This window comes from Gorilla gorilla, chromosome 12 (genome assembly GCF_029281585.2).
Source record: "Gorilla gorilla gorilla isolate KB3781 chromosome 12, NHGRI_mGorGor1-v2.1_pri, whole genome shotgun sequence".
Classification (NCBI taxonomy): Eukaryota; Metazoa; Chordata; class Mammalia; order Primates; family Hominidae; genus Gorilla; species Gorilla gorilla.
In genome coordinates this window covers 60,864,268-60,881,541 of record NC_073236.2, presented here as the reverse complement: position 1 = coordinate 60,881,541, position 17,274 = coordinate 60,864,268, and the positions used below count along the sequence as shown (strand labels likewise).

At 37.4% G+C, this 17,274-nt stretch overlaps 2 non-coding genes across 2 annotated transcripts; both read left to right on the top strand.

Annotated features, from left to right (window-relative positions):
• Nucleotides 1-222: 222 nt before the first annotated feature.
• LOC115933696 (U6 spliceosomal RNA) lies at nucleotides 223-326 on the top strand. Its single transcript, XR_004069550.3, has one exon. It is a non-coding gene; the product is annotated as a U6 spliceosomal RNA (small nuclear RNA).
• A 72-nt stretch (nucleotides 327-398) lies between these two features.
• Nucleotides 399-505, top strand: LOC115933687 (U6 spliceosomal RNA). Its single transcript, XR_004069541.1, has one exon. It is a non-coding gene; the product is annotated as a U6 spliceosomal RNA (small nuclear RNA).
• Nucleotides 506-17,274: the final 16,769 nt, after the last annotated feature.

Genomic DNA, 17,274 nt, shown 5'->3' with positions numbered 1-17,274 from the left:
GAAGACAATACATTCAGTCTACTGTTTTGATTGAAGTTTTGCTAGAGTGAATATATTGCATTTTCTTTTTGTTCTGGCAGACTTTTTATTTCATTAATGCTTTAGTGTTCTTTTGATTTCTCTTTGATAATCACATACTTTTAATTTCTAAGAATTTTTCTTATTCTCCTATTGCCCCTTTTCATTTATCATTCTATGTTTCTTTAAAAATGCAATATGTGTGTTCACTTCAGCTGTACATATACTAAAATTGGAATGATACAGAGAAGATCAGCATGACCCCTGCACAAGATGGCATGTAAATTCTCGATGCATTCCATTTTCTTAAAAAAAATGCGATATCTTCTTGTGTAGCTGTGAAGAGACTAAGTAGATTTTTTTTTTAAAACATAACTTTTGTGCTCGCTTTGGCAGCATATATACTAAAATTGGAAGAATATAGAGAAGATTAGCATGGCCCCTGCACAAGGATGACATGCAAATTTGTGAAGCATTCCATATTTAAAATAATAATAATAAAACATATCTTTTAATGTGTGATTTATTCATTTTTTCAAGGTCTGTATTCTACTTCCTTGTCTTGGGCCTTTTCTGTTTTGCTGTTTCTGTTCCTTGCATACCTACTGATCATTAGATATAAGTTCATAATTGTGAAGGAAGGATTAGATTGATTAAATTCTAGCAGGATTCCTCTTTTCCTATTAAAGTGCTTTCCCAACAGTCTTGTCATGAAAATGAGACTATTGACCTAAATTTAAATGTCTACTTGGGCATGTTATATGGATGGTCCCATGTATACTGGTTGGGCATGCCACGTGGAAGGTCCTATGTACACTCGTTGGGTATGTCATATAGTAGGATTCTCTGTATGCTGCCCAGGTATATCACATGGAAGAACCTATATTCTCTGATTGGCAATGTCATATGGAAGTTTCTATGTATGCTGATCAGGCATATCATATTGAAGTTTCCAAGTACAATGGTTGGATATATCATATGTAGATTTTGTTTATCAATATGGGGAAGAAGTAGGTAAGCTGTGTTCTATAAAGCCAAAATTGAGGAGGGGTTTTTTCTGTTGGATTGAGGCCAAAACCAGAAGTCCTAATCCTTCACAGACATATCATTAAATTTCTTCAAAACGACAGCGGGACTTTCAGCTTCTGGTCTTATATATAAGAAACCTGAAAGTTATCATTTCATCCTAATAACAAATAAAAAGCTGAACAAACTAAAACTGAATACATTGTCTTAGATCCATCAGAGACATGAGGTCATAAGACAAATCCCTGTCCCCCAAATTAGAGAGACCAAGAGGAAAATAGAGAGAATCAAAACTTACTAAAGCAGAAACCCTAGTGGAGACTTAAAAATGATGCCCCAAAACATGCCTCTTTGGACTTCAAAGCACTTGGGGAATAGCAAATAAAGGAAGGGCTTTCTCTGAAGTTACCCTCCCTGCCTAAAGACTGAATCTTTCAGGAAATATCCAATTGTTGTGATACCCTTCCTTAGATATTTCATTAATCAGAGGAAATCAATGTATATTCCAGGAAGGAAGACTGATGTGGACACCACACTCAGAACCCAGATGAACTTTGTCTCAGGCTACTGTTTGTTCTTTAGGCCCATTCATTTCCCCTAAAAACAATTAATTCTTCTTCTAAAAATTGCCTATATCCCCCACTTTCCTCTGTCTTATGAAGATGATATATAAGCTTCAACCATCTGGTCCTTTGTTGAGTCTGATATTTTATGGGACTGCTGTTTACTGGCACATAGTAAATTTCTATGCCTTTTCTCCTATTAATCTGTCTATTGACAGTTTATTTCAGCCAACTAAATTATCAAAATTTCAGGGGAAAATTTGAGCTTCCCTATACTCATGAGCTGAAAATCTGTGGAAACCAGTGCCAGGCAGGAAGTCCTGAACTGTAGTTGACACACAGTTGGAGGCTCAGTATAGACAAGTCTGAGATATAAAAACTCCAGGGGTGCTCAGTCATTTTGGAGTCCAGTCATTTGGGAGCTCCAGTGATTTTTTGAGTTCTACCTCCTGGAGTTCTACCAGGTTCCTACAGAATAGAGAACCCAGAAATAAAGCCAAATATGTATAGTTAACTGATCTTTGACAAAGCATACAAAAACATAAATTAGGGAATGGGCATTCTATTTAATAAATGGTGCTGGGAAAACTGGCAAGCCTCACATAGGAGAATGAAATCAGATCCCTATCTCTCACCTTATACAAAAATCAACTCAAGATGGATCAAAGACTTTAATATACGACCCAAAACCAGGAAAATTCTACAAGACAAAGTTGAAAAAACTCCTCTAGACATTCTCCTATGTAAATATTTCATGACTTAGACCACAAAAGCAAATGCAATGAAAACAAAACTAAATAAATGGGACCTAACTCAACTATAAAGCTTCTGCCCAGCAAAAGGAATAATCAGCAGAGTAAACAGACATCCCACAGAATGGGAGAAACTATTTGCAAACTACGCATCCAACAAAGGACTAATATCCAAAATCTACAAGGAACTCAGACAAATCAGCAAGAAAAAAATAAATAATCCCATGAAAAAGTAGGCAAAGAACATGAACAGACATCTCTCAAAAGAAGCTATACAAATGGTCAACAATCATATGAAAAAATGATCAACATCATTAATCATCAGGAAAATGCAAATTAAAAGTACAGTGAGATGGCACTTTACTCCTTCAAGAATGGCCATTACTAAAAAGTCAAAAAACAATAGATGTTGGTGTGAATGAGGGGGAAAAGCACATACGTGGCTAGCGGGAATATAAATTAGTACAACCTCTATGGAAAACAGTATGAAGATTCTTTGAAGATCTAAATGTAGATTCACCATTTGATCCAGCAATCCCACTACTGGGTATCTACTCTCCCAAAAGGAAATCATTATATTAAAAAGAAATTTGCACATGTATGCTTATAGCAGCACAATTCACATTTGCAAAGATGTGGAACCAATCTAAGTGCCCATTGTCTAATGAATGGATAAACAAAACGTTATATATATACACCATGAAATACCACTCAGCGTAAAAGGAACCAAATAATGTATTTTGCAGTATGTGGATGCAGCTGGAGGCCATTGTTCTATGTAAAGTAACGCAGGAGTAGAAAACCAAAAATTCTATTTTCTCACTTGTAAGTGGGAGCTAAGCTATAAGTATGCAAAGGCAAACACAGTGATATAATGAACTTTAGAGACTTGGAAGGGGGAGGGTGAAAGGAAGAGTACAGATAAAAAATACATATTATATACAATGAACACTATGGCTGATGGGTGCACTGAAATCTCAGAATTTCCCACTGTATAATTCATCCATATAACAAGAAACCCCTTGTACCTCAAAGCTATTGAAATAAAATTAAAGATATGTATGTGTATATATATATATATTTATACAGACACACAATAAAAAGATAGAGTCAGAAGATAAACAAAAGAACACCCAACTATATATTGTCTAAAATAAATCCATTTTAAATATAAAACACACACAGATTAAATGTTAATGGATGAAGAAAATTACACCAAGCTAAAAACATGAATTGAAAGAAAATAGGAGTAGCAATATTAATTTTAGTTACAGCAGACTTCAGAGCATGGACATTTATCAGGGATAAAAAAGAGCACTACGTAATTAAAAGGGGTTAATTCTCCAAGAATATATAATAATTCTTAACATGTATGTGCCTAACAACAGAGTATTAAAATATGTGAAAGAAAACTAATAGATCTGTGAAGATAAATATATAAATACACTATTATAGTTGGAGACTTCAATACACTCTTATTAGAAAAGAACAGATCCAACAGACACAAAATTAATAAAGACAGTGAAATTCAACAACACCATTCATCAACTGGACATGATGGACATCTACAGACAACTTTATGCAACAATAGGAGAATGCACATTATTCATAGGTTCACATGGGATATTCACCAACATAGACCACATTCTGGGTCGTAAAAAACACTGGAAAATTTAAAAGAATAGAAATCATACAACGTCTACTCTCAGACCGCAGTGGAATTAAACTAGAAATCAATAACAGAAAGATAGCTGGAAAATCCCTAATTCTTTGGAGGTTAAACAACACTTCTAAATAACACATGGGTTCTCATTCTTATTAGATTAAGGGTTCACTTGTTACCCAGTTCTGATAATGAGACTTAAAGTTGAGATTCAGAGATAGCTCAGAATAAAGGGCTCTAACATTGCTTCTTTCTTATTTACATAAAATTGGTTAAAATGCTGCATTTGATTACAACTTTTTAGTTCTCTTTATGTATGTAGCACAACTCTTAGCATATAATGAGATTTTGTTATTGCAATCCCTACAACTTCACAATATTACATTGATGTCTTTCTTTTCTGAAATATTAATAAAGGTATCAAATTTTATATTTCCTATTGAATATGTTTATATATAATTAGACCACAGAAGAAAAAATACTGGCATATGTTCTCATTATTTTTTAATAAATATATATTTAAATATTTTTATCATTTCAATACACTCAAAATGTTGGCATTTCAAATAGATGTCAGTTTTCAAGTAACATACACTTATAATTATATTATTTTAAATAATGGTGATTTTTTTTTCTAATTGGCTAATGTTTTAATTCAACAAACCTGTAGAAAACATTGTCCTTCTTCAAAGAGCTTCATTCCTAACTAGAAAATATTTTGCCCTAAGGAATGAGAAAACAGCACAGAAAAAATGTCATAATCTTTCTCAGTAGCTCATATTCAGACAAAAAATGTCCTACATGTTTATATCATTTAGTTTACATCCAAGATTTTGACACTACAATGAAAATTACAATATTGAGAAAGTCAAAAGCATCTACATTTGAATAAAATCAAAGAGAAGGGAGGAAAGAAAAAAATAAGCAAACACACTCAGATCCTTAGCTCAGGTTTTTAAACAGCTTCATAGCATCAGTCCCTTCCACTCTAAACAGCAGCAGCAGTGGCAGCAATACAGACATTCAACTATGAAATGAGCATGATTTCCAGGTGGCCTTCTTCAATAAGAATAGCATTAAATGACTATTTAAATTTGCCAGGAAGTGAAACATTTCTCATATAAGAAGCCTATACAATTGAAATTCTGTGCAGCACAGCTAAGGGAAGATTTGAAGCTGATACCTACCTACTACTACCACCATCAAGTGTTCCAACATTTTTTAAATGAGCAAACTAATGATAATGAAACTAATTTTACCACATCACCCTGGGAGAGGAAGATTTTCGATAAACTTTTGCTATTAACAGCTAGGATATTCTGAAAGTATTTACCATTAAGAGATAAGCACAATGAGAAAGGTAGCTTTTAATATACAGCAGAGAATGTGCAAATAAAACCACTGATATAACAGAATCCCAGTATAGTAGCGTTTGCAACAGTCAACTTTATAGTTAAGGTTACAACTCAATTTCATATCCCTGCTTTACTTGCTCATAAAAACTTGGTGGAAAGTTCTTCAACATTAAAACTTTTCATACTTGGTCTCCAAGTAAATATGAATGATAAACATGAAGGTTTTTCAATTTTAATAAAAGATTTTTTCTTTCTCTTTCTCCAAGGACAGTTCCTTCACACAAGTACTCCGACAAATAGCATGAACAAGGGGGTATTTAAAATGCATGAATTTCCTAATTAAACTTCAAACATTTATTATGGACCCTTTTCTCTTAAACAACACCTGAAGTTCAGGGAATTTAAAAACCTTCTGACAAAGCACTAGTCCTCTGGGAGGAACAATACTGTCTAGGCTTCGAAAACCCATTCAATAACCTGAAACTTATTTAGATCTTAACTAGAGAAAATCTGAATGTGGTTATAGAAATTTTGGTGGCCTCAGATTATAGTAATACTCTATTAAAATTACATACAATTACATTTTTGCTAATAGATCTGCCCCGGAATTTTCCCCATTATATTGTGCATATGTTTTTAATTTACTGTATATTATAATTTTATTATAATTTATTTAAAAAATTCTATTGATATATAATAGTTGTACAAAACACATGTGATATTTTAATACCTGTATATAATGTGTAATGATCAAAGCAGGGTAATAGGACTATCCATCACCACCAACATTTATCTTTCCTTTGTATTGGGAACATTGCAATTCTTCTCTTCTAGCTATTTTGAAATATACAATAAATTATTGTTAACTATGAATTCCCTCCTATACTATGGAATACTAGAACTTATTCCTTTCTATCAAACTGTTTTTATACCCTTTATCCAACTTTTCTTCCTCTCTCCTTCCCTTCCCATCTCATATTATCATTTGTAATTGATACATAATAATTGTATATATTTATGGGGCGCAGGGTGATATTTTGATGCATAAATACAATGTGATGTTTTAACACATTAAAAAACCTTCTTAGCTGGGGAGAGACTGCCTCTCCCCGGATTAAGCCAATTCTAAGAGATAGTAAAGGACCCAGCAGGAGTATGCCTTTGATAAACAAAATAACCACCAGAGCCATACCTTCTCTACCTGGCCCACCACCCCAAGAGGTAACAGTCCTCTGCCTTAATCATCCCAGGGCCAAGTAGCAGGCAAGTAGGGGCCACCCCTATAGCCCAAAGCCTGCCAGTTATTCAAACAAGCCAATCCTAAATTATTCAACCTGCCCCACCTTGCCTTTCCTGCTGACCCCAACAAATGCAATGGCTGAAACTATCCTCTCACTCCTGTCTTCTGCCCTTTGACCACCCTGGTGTCTTTCCTGTGTGGCCCTGTGTGGCATGTTGTGCCTCCTTGTCTTCTAGGACCTGTGAGTATAATAAACTTCATTTTTTCCTGAGTCTCTCCATTGTCTCCTCTTGTGGCCACACCTCACTGACCATCACATAAAAGAATACAAAACACCCTTCTTCCCAGATGTCACCTAATACTTTATTGGCAAGGATGCATCACTAAGTCTGACCAATAAATCAGACATGTAATATTTGACAATAAGATTTGTTTCCATTCCTTTTCATCTCACAACCTCCTTCAAAATCTTTCTGATATCTCAGGCAAATATCTAGCTCTGTTCCCATCAATAATATCTCTTTTAGAAACTGTGGACACCCCTCAAGACCTTCCTCTTCCTTGAAGGATTGCTTAACCTATCCAGTGGCACTAACCAAGAACCACAGCACACCTACCCAGAGGTGGTAGGAAATGTATGGAAATAGTACCTTGGGGAATAAGGTAGGGAAAGCATTGCTTGACTTTTGTGGGTAGGAGCTAAAGATGCTTATTAATTATCTGGCAACATTCTGCAATGATACAAAATGAATTCTATGGTTCAAAATGTCAGCAGCACCTTGTTGAGAAATAATAGTGTACGTGATCTCTCACTTCAGGAAATTGGTCATCTAGGAAATCACTCATATTAGGCCTGCCCAGTCCTAGATGTCCTAGCAAACTAGAGCTATAGAAACATATTATGTAATTCACATCAGAAAATGGATACAATTGTTCCAATTCTTGAATAGATCTTGAGAAAATAACCTCTCCCTCCACATGAGTATGGAACCCAGAAATGGTCATTTGAGATTTAAATATTCTGTTTCTAAAGGACTTTGGACATTCATAGATAAAATGAAGTCAGAAATACAAATCCCCACACTCCAGGTCTTTATTATCTAGACTGACAGAGCATAAAAGTGGTGGTGGTTGGGGGTGATATGGGGAAGGTGGTATAGGCACTGCAGCAATCTAGAAAAAGATGACTCAATACTATTCAAACATCAAAACCACAGGAAAGGTAAAGAGAATGTCCTTTAAGACTACAGACTTTCATATCTGACATTCCCAGGTCCAAGTCCTCTGTTTTATTGCTTAATATGAATGACATTAGGTAATTGCTTCTAGAGGTTGGGACTTCTAATAGATAAAGTACAAGTAAAAATGTGGAAAGAAAGAACTAAAGACCAGTTTAGAATCTATCATCCTGAGTAAAGCAGCAGCATTAGGAAACAATAATAGGTAATATTTATTGAATGTTTATTCTTCATGAGGTGCTAATACGTGTATTCACTTCATCCTTAAAACTCTAAGAGGTTTTATGACCCATTTTGGCCACAAAGATTATGAAGGTTAGACAGGTGACATCACTTGAACAAGATCACAGTAGCTTGTACATGGAAGAGTTAGGGCTTGAACCTAGGGCTTCTTTACTTGAAATCAAAAACTCTTAGACACTACTCTAACCTTCTTCTCAGACAGCATCATGAAAGGTGCAGTATTATGGTGGTAAAGACACAAAAGCAACCCCAGGACATCAAGACAGCCTCCTTGGACTTCCACTTTGCTAGGGAGAATAAGTAGCATTTGAAAGCAATGATGCTGCCAAGATTTGCTAAAAGCTATGCCAGGCAGAAAGCCAGTGGAAAGGTGGCAATCTTATCACTGGCACAGCACAGAGAAGGAGCTTGAACAAAGTCTCTGTGACAGGCATGGAAATGTGCCACTCAACTCTTCCAAGTGGAAGCATAACTGACAGGAGGCCCCAGCAGCTGCCTTTCTGACTTCACTATTGTATTCACACCCATGAGCTCTTCCCAGCTAATGCCTAAGAGCTTCAGGAACACCAGTGCAGAGGAGACATGGGACTCCTCTGGCAAGCCACCTTGGCTTGTGGAATTCCAGTTGGCCTGGCTGACACTTACTTAGAACCGTGCTGCAGTCTGAGGCTTTTCCTGCCCAAGCCTCCTTCCTTCTGTCTCTCCTTCAATGGGATCAGACCTGCATTAAGAATGTGGCTTGAAGGTTCTCTCCACCCTCTTCAGCACCTTCCCATTTCTTCTTCACAGATGTTTTCTCTAATACATTTATTTCATGTGTAACCCCATATTGGGGTCTGCTTCTTCTTGGAGGATACAAACTAACAGTCACAGATTATTCATGACCCCTAGTTAGATGGTTTCTTCAATCTCAAAAAGCAACAGAAAAGATGTGATTTCCTTTGCCGTGATGATCAATGGCTATGTCTCCCTGAAAACTTACTAACCTCAGGCATCTGGGGTTACTAAAGCAAATGGAAAATTATGAAAAGGAAAGAAAATGGAGATAAGTAAGGTAAGAATCGCAGCATAAATCAAAAGACAATTAAATAATTAAATTAATATTTTTATCAGCACAAAGCATAACTGATTCCACAAGAGACTTGATGATATGGAAGATCCATTGAAGAGCTCTCTCTAAGAAAGAGAGTCAAAATCCATGAAAGAGCATATCGCACACTGAAGGACAGAGACCCAAGAGCCAACATGTTTAGTGATATGTGATCCAGAAGAAAAAGCCGGAACTAATAAATAACAAAGATAAAATAGAGCAAAATATTCCTGAGCTGAGGAAAGAACTAGTTGCACAGAAGAAAATGTTTCCCAAGCTACAGGATAAATTGATAAAAGAGCAGCCCAATTGCTCTAATTTTTCAGTCTAGTCTTTATCTTTCAAGCAACAGAATATTTTTCCATTTCTGGAGACTTTTCTCTGCTTGATCCTCCTTACATCCTTAAAGTGGGGTTCAGACAGTTTTTGTCAAATATTATATGAGTTATAGGAAAACCAGCATCACAGCTCTGTGGATTCATTCTTTACCCACGTTAAGAGGGGCAAACTGATGTTAGTTACCAAAGTGCTCTCTCCTGTCCATCAACTATCTCAAACGCTGTTCTTTCAACCTGCTGACAGTCTGTTTTACCCATTAGACCTGTTGTGAACTGAACAGAAACACTGCAGTCAGACAACATATGAGCAGGAGTTATTACGAGGGTTCTCCCTAGGATTTATATTTGTTCTCTACTGATTACCTCTGACCGACAACCCCCACAGTTAGGACTGAAATATGCTTGGAACATTTGCAGCAGTTCAGGTTTCGGTCATAAGAGTAGGCGAGGAGATAAAGGGGAGGGAGGCACTAGAGGGACTAGTAAGGCACTACTGTCTTGAGAGAGCTCTCTATTTGCTCCTTTTTTTTCTTTTTTCTTATTTATGCAACCTAAAGGTACCTACATCACTTCTCTACCAGGCACAATTGATATTTTGTTGTTGTTGTTGTTTTGTTTATGATTCAGAACCTCGCTCTGTTGCCCAGGCTGGAGTGCAGTGGCATGGTCTCGACTCACTGCAACCTCCGCCTCCCAGGCTCGAGCAATTCTCCTGCCTCAGCCTCCCGACTAGCTGGGATTACAGGCACCCGCCACTGCGCCCGGCTAATATTTGTATTTTTATTAGAGACAGGGTTTCACCATGTTAGCCAGGCTGGTCTCAAACTCCTGACCTCAGGTGATCTGCCCGCCTCAGCCTCGCAAAGTGCTGGGATTACAGGCGTGAGCCACTGCACAATTGACATTTTAAAGAGCTCGCTATATAAAGATTTCACTTCGTGTAGCATGCCTTACCTTTGAGGGATACAATGGAGTGATTGCTTTGCTCAGCCACTGTTTGTGTGCAATTTAATGAGGTTTTCCTTTCTTCCTTTAAACATATAGAGATGGGGTCTTGCTGTACTGCCCAGGCTTGTCTTGAACTCCTGGCCTCAAGTGCTCCTCCTACCTCACCCTCAATATATCAGTGTATCAAGCGAGTATCTTAGTTGCAAACTAATAGAAGCTAGCTGATTAAGCATAAATGAAGTCGAGAAGTTTAAGTTGACATAACTATGGGAAGGGCTAGAGAACCAAGTTTAAGAATAGTCTTCCGTTTGTCAACTCTCGCCTCCCTAAAAGACCACTAGAAAAACCTGTGGATCATGGAAAGCTAAACCAATTAAATCTACATAAGCAAAGGATAAGACAACCTTGAAAAATACTTATTTCAGAAGGGGGAAATCAGGGCAGATAGTTGTAGGGTATTTCAAACCCAGGCTGAATGATTTTCATGCCATTGTTTCCGGAGTGGAATTTCTTGGAACTGGGTATGGCTTATGATATAATAGCTTTGGATTGGTCGTCACAGTGAGGTGAGAAGGTTCTTGAAGAAGGAAAATATGATATATCCATACAATGGAAAATTATTCAGTCTTAAAAAGGTAAGAAATCCTGCTCTGCTGAGGTTATAGGTGCACCAAAATCTCAGAAATCACCACTAAAGAACTCACTCGTGTAACCAAATACCACCTGTTCCCCAAAAACCTATTGAAATAAAAAAAAAGAAATTAAGAAATCATATCAGGGCTAGGTAATTAAGATTAAAAATTGTGCAACTACAAAATATGCATTGTGATATAGAATAAATAAGCCAAAAAAAATTTTAAAAAAAGAAATCCTGGCTGGGCGTGGTGGCTCACGTCTGTAATCCCAGCACTTTGGGAGACTGTGGAGGGTAGATCACCTGAGGTCAGGAGTTCGAGACCAGCCTGGCCAAAATGGTGAAACCCTGTCTCTACTAAAAATACAAAAAAAAAAAAAAAAAAAAAATCAAGCAAGCATGGTGGCGGGTACCGGTAATCCCAGCTACTTGGGAGGCTGAGACAGGAGAATCACTTGAACCCGGGAGGCGGAGGTTGCACCGAACCGAGATCGCACCATTGCACTCCAGCCTGGGCAACAAGAGTGAAACTCTGCCTCAAAAAAGAAAAAAAATAAATAAAAAAGAAATCCTGCCATTTGCAACAAGATGGATGGAAACGGGAGACATTATACTAAGTGAGATAAGCCAGTCACAGAAGGACAAATACTATATTATATTACTTACATGTAGAATTAGAACAGTCAAACATATAGAAGCAGAGAGAAGAATCGTGGTTACTAGGGGTTAGGGGAGAGGGAGAAATGGGGGAGATGATGGTTAAAGGGTATAAAGCTTCTGTTTTGTAAGATAAATATCATAAAGATAGATCCTATTGTCTGTGTGTATGTGCATTTTTAACAGACAATAATAATAACAATAGTTGTTATAATTATTATTATGATAGAGGAGGCAGAAGGAAACTTTGGGAAGTAGTGGGTATGTTTAAGGCCTTGATGGTAGTGATGGTTTCACAGGTGTATACTTCTCTCCAAACTCATTGATTTGTGAACATTCATTAAGTAAAATTTTTCATGTCTCAATCAAATCTCAATAAAGGGAGGCCGAGGTGGACAGATCACGAGGTCAGGAGATCAAGACCATCCTGGTTAATGCGGTGAAACTCGGTCTCTACTAAAATTACAAAAAAATTAGCTGGGTGCAGTGGCATGCACCTGTAGTCCCAGCTACTCGGGAGGCTGAGGCAGGAGAATCAGCTTGAACCCAGGAGGCAGAAGTTGCAGTGAGCCGAGATCGTGCCACTGCACTCCAGGCTGAGTGACAGAGCAAGACACCCTCTCAAAAACAAAAACAAAAAAAAAAAAAAAGAGAGAGAGAGAAGGATATTGAAAAGAGAGTACATTGATAAGAATTGTGGCTGAAAAATAATGTGTCTAGCAGAAAAATTATGCATCCAGGATGTAGGGGAAAATGGTCTTGGGGGGATAAATTGTTTCCACCACATGAAGTGACTCAAAACTGTATTCCTGGATGGTGTGAGCCCTTAGTGATTCTGATATTTGAGTAATTTTTCATTACTTTTGACCAATGAACACAACTAAGCTAGAAGGTTTCCTCAGAAGTGCCCCTGGGGTCAAGACACACTATTTCCTGCCTTCACTGTGTGTCATCAATGTGTTTTGTCCATTGACAATCAGGCGCATTCAAACATGCCAGTCAGTTTTCTAAACTCTTTTTCACCCTGTGAATTATGTAGAATAAGAAACTCAAAGAATTCAGGTGGTAACCTCCATCTCCCAATTAATTTCTTTAATAATGAAAACCTTCCTGTCTCAGGGACCAGATAGCTAAGTCAGCAGAGCTGAGTAGCTGGAATTAGAAATCAAAATTTTATAACTGAGTTACTTAATGCGATAGTGAAGGAAACATGTCCACTTTCATTTTGTGTTACAATGGACTGCCTCTTTTGTACTCTTGATTTCTATATAAAATATTAAATAAACACATATTAAAATATTAAATAAACAAACAAAATAATCACACACTTAGCCTCTAGTCTCACCTGATAAATCCTCCCACAAAGTGGAGTGAATGGGTCTGTAATCTGTTTCTTTTCTCCTTCCCCCCTCTCCTCAAGCCAGTGAGCAAAGGCAACCCAGCTAAATGTTTTTCTAGAGGCTCTCTTAACTCCTAGGCCAGTAGGTATGGAGTTAAAAGGCCTGTTATGTTTGGATGTTTGGCTTTCACTATAATATGTGTCCTCCAAGCTGTATTTATCAGTCATAGGAATGACATGTTCCACTTGATCTGCAAATAGCATCTCCACTCTTCCACTTACCCATTTGGTGGGTTCTACCATAGACTGTACCCACTTAGTCAAAGCCACCCTCATCTCTTGTCTTGATTATCATGAAGTCCTCCCCTGGCCATGTACCCCACAACCTCTACTTGCCTCCAGGAATCTCTTCTTCACATTCAGCCAGAGAGAACCTTTAAAAACAAGTTAGATCATAAATTCCTCTGTTCAAAAGTTCCTAGTGACTTCAGAGTGCTGTATCATCAAGGTCTGATCCCCACCTACATCTCTTTCATATCTTACCTACTTTCTTTGCTCTGTGCATCAGCCATGCTAGCTTCTTTGCTCTTTCTGGAACATCCTAAACACTCCATTAAGTCTCCTTCATTTGCTGTTCCTTTTGCCTGGAGTTTCTTTCCTACACATAGCCGCATGGCTATCTGTCCTGTTTCCTTCAAGTCATTCCTTGCATGTCACCTTAACAGTGAGTCTTACTCAGACAGAGCTGTATTAGCTAACACCTTCCTCATCTCATCTAAGCATTTTTCAACTTTTGAAACAGTCAATTTCCATGTGTTAAAATTCTGGTTTCTCCCATTAAAATTAAAACTTGCTAAGAACAAGAGTGGATTTGTTCACCCTTATCTTCCTAGGACAGGAAAAATGCCTGGCATATTGTAAATGCTCAATGAACATAGTTTGAAGAAATGAAAACCAAACTATGTCAGACTGGAAAACTGTCGAGGGTGACTGACAGGAACACTGAGGAATTTCTGCAAGATAGAGCCTGTATGGTGACCAGCACACAAGAATTGCCTGCAGATCACATGTCATTGTAAATAAAGGGAAAGCCCTGATTCCCCAGGACTGTTCCTCTGAATAACCCACTACAGAATGTCAGGTGCTTGCAATTTAACTGGCTTTCTGTCAAGGAAGCACTTGCCACATTCTCTCTCAATTGGCACAGGACTCAGGCAGGGAGGAGGGTAGCTGTTTACTGACGCCTTTGAATCTCAACACCCCTATAAGACAGACTCCAACTTTACAAAGGGTTGTCTTCTATCTGGCACTGTAACTGAGTCTTCTGTATGCCTTTCTACCCATATGTTAGGGTCATTTTGATTAGCTACAGTAAATAAATAATGAGATACAGATAAACTAAGACCAATGAATCTAATGAAGATCAGTTCATTGCCCCACTTTTTTCACTGCCTGAAGAATGTCTTGGCCGGAAGTAATAATAGGGTGATATCATGGCAATAAGTAAAGTATGCAAATAGGTCTATCATGGCAGTGTTTTAGGTAAATAGATTTTGCATGTAGAACAAAGGGCAGCTTGTCTGCCACATGATACTTTGAGATGTAGTGTTAAATCTGTGATTCAGTGTTTGAAAACTGAAATTTGACAATTGGGCCATAATCCATTCTGTTGGGTCATGAATACACTCCACGGTTACTTTATTATGTATGAAACCACTGAGCAAGCGCTGGGATAGCTGAGGAAAGAGGCTAAGTGACATTTGGGGAACAAATAATCTCATCCACATAACTGAGCACTTTCTATGCAGTGGGAATATTTCCATGTATTCACACATATCCTCACACTCTGGGCCTATTCTGAAAGATTGAACCACACCACTCTTCCCTAAATGTCCTTGTAACCAATTATGTCATCCTGCTTTATTCAAAACCTTGACCATCCAAGGAAATTATTTACCATTGTTGATTAATCAGCATATCTTTGAACTTCAAGCTACCTCTTTATTCCAGGCAGGGTGGAAAACTAGATGTGCTACTTGGCCGGAATGACTTCTGTTTCCCATTGTCTTTCTGCTACTAATGTGCCTCTCGCACTCATATTCTGAATGAGGCTATACTGTTGCAGTATTCTATTTCTGTGCATCACTGGGATGTGAGGGGTTGTCTATAATGTGGGCTCATTTTCTGCTTCTTGATAACTGATCCTGGGTGTTGAGCAAAAGTAAGTCCATCTGGCCTCATTATAATTCCTAGGGTGCCATTTTTTTCCCCAAATAATCCTTTATCTTTCATATAAGAAATATAGAAAGGCCTTGAATTCAGCAACTCACAGCTACCCATGGATTTGAATTTTGAGTCTGTGTTTCAGCTATCTCAGCCCTGTGGCTAGAACTGATACAAGGTTCTTATCACTTAGACACAGAAATTCCATGATTTTCTATCTTTGCTTTGAATGTAAGACTTTGTGCTTGTCATCATTTTTAATTTAAGTTGTCCAGAACAGTTAGAAGAAACCAGCTCACACTAGAATCCTTTAATTTCTCATGTCATTCATGTCAGAATGTGTAGTGTTTAAGAGCATACACTCTGGAGCTAGACTGCCAGGGTTTGAATCTTATCTCTGTCACCAACTAGGTGTAGGCAAGCTGTTAAATATCTGTGCCTCAGTAGCCTCGTTTTAAAGAAGAGAATCGTAATGAAGATCAATTAAATAAATTTTTTATGAAGTGCTTAAAGTTGGGTAAGACTCTGTAAACACTACATAAATGTTTAATCTTATCATTTTTTCTATGGATTGGCCACTAGCCATGTCATCATTAGTAACATTGTTCAATCATTGTCTAGCTATAATTTATTTGGTTGTTTTGCCTTGTGCATCACACACTAACAAAGTTTCATCTCTTGATACTCATTGCATTTTCAGAGCCATCATCCTGAAGCAAGAGAGATAATCTCTTGAATAAACAATTCAAGAATTAATTTTATGAATAGTCAATAGTTTTCTTACAAGAAAAGAAACTGACTTGAGTGGATTAATCACAAAAGATGACTTTTTAAATTCGTTTACTTTGTAAGATAGTGGGTAGCTCACAGAACAGTTGAAATCACTGCCAAACTAATCTTGCCAAAATATAATGCTATCCTCAGTGTTTCTGGCACACTCAGTAGTTTTCCTGTCTAGTACTGATTTTTTTTTCATTTATTCAAAATGTATTAATTGAGCATTTACAAAGTACCAGGCACTTCTGTTTCAGGACTACAACAGTGATCAAATCTGTCTCTGTTCTTAAGGAGCTTAGAGTTTAATAGGAAGAGGCAGATCATAAACACTTAGGAACAGACTAAAACTTGAAGGATGATTTGATGAAATGAAGAAGGAAGATGCTGTCATATATTTTGGTCAGAGAAGGCCTCTCTCTGTGTGACTTGAAAGAAGCCAGGAAAATAGTCACGAGTTTATCTGTGAGAAAGGAACTCCCGGCAGAAGGAAGAGCAAATGGAAAGAGCCTTAGGGAAGATCATGTTGAGTCTATTCCAAAAACAGCAATAAGGTCAGTGTGGCTGGGAGAGAGAGGGCAAGAAAGAGCATGGTAGGTTGTGGCATCAGAGATGTCGAGGGGGGTCAGAACTTTAGATTGTGTTCTGAAGTCCCTGGGAGATTTTTAAGAGAAATAAAAGATCTAACTTGTTTTTAAAGAATCACTCTGGCTTCTTGTGAAGAACGGACTCAAAGAGATGGTTAGTGGCAGTGGCAAGAGAAGGTTATTATGATAGTCAAGCCAATTAGATTAGTACAGTCTGAGGTAGAGCCCACTGAATGAGTCAGTGGAAGAATGGAGATCCTACTTGCTAAAATGAGAATGAGTAGAGGAAAAGAAAGTTCATGGAAAAGGTAAGTTTGCAAAATGCAAGTGTTTTGGAGGGGGTCATATTAAATTGGATATGTCATTTATATAACTGTTGAAATATCAAGTAGAAAGGTAATAGGTATTTGGAAATAAGGGGAGAAGCTCCTTTTTTTATGTATGTGTGTGTGTTTGTGTGTGTACACATATACATATATATAACATATTTGTGTCATTTCAATAGGAATTTGAGATAAAGCATAGTTAAATTATTTTAAAATGATTCCATCTTGAAATTGAAACTGAAATTTTATCAGGTACCAAG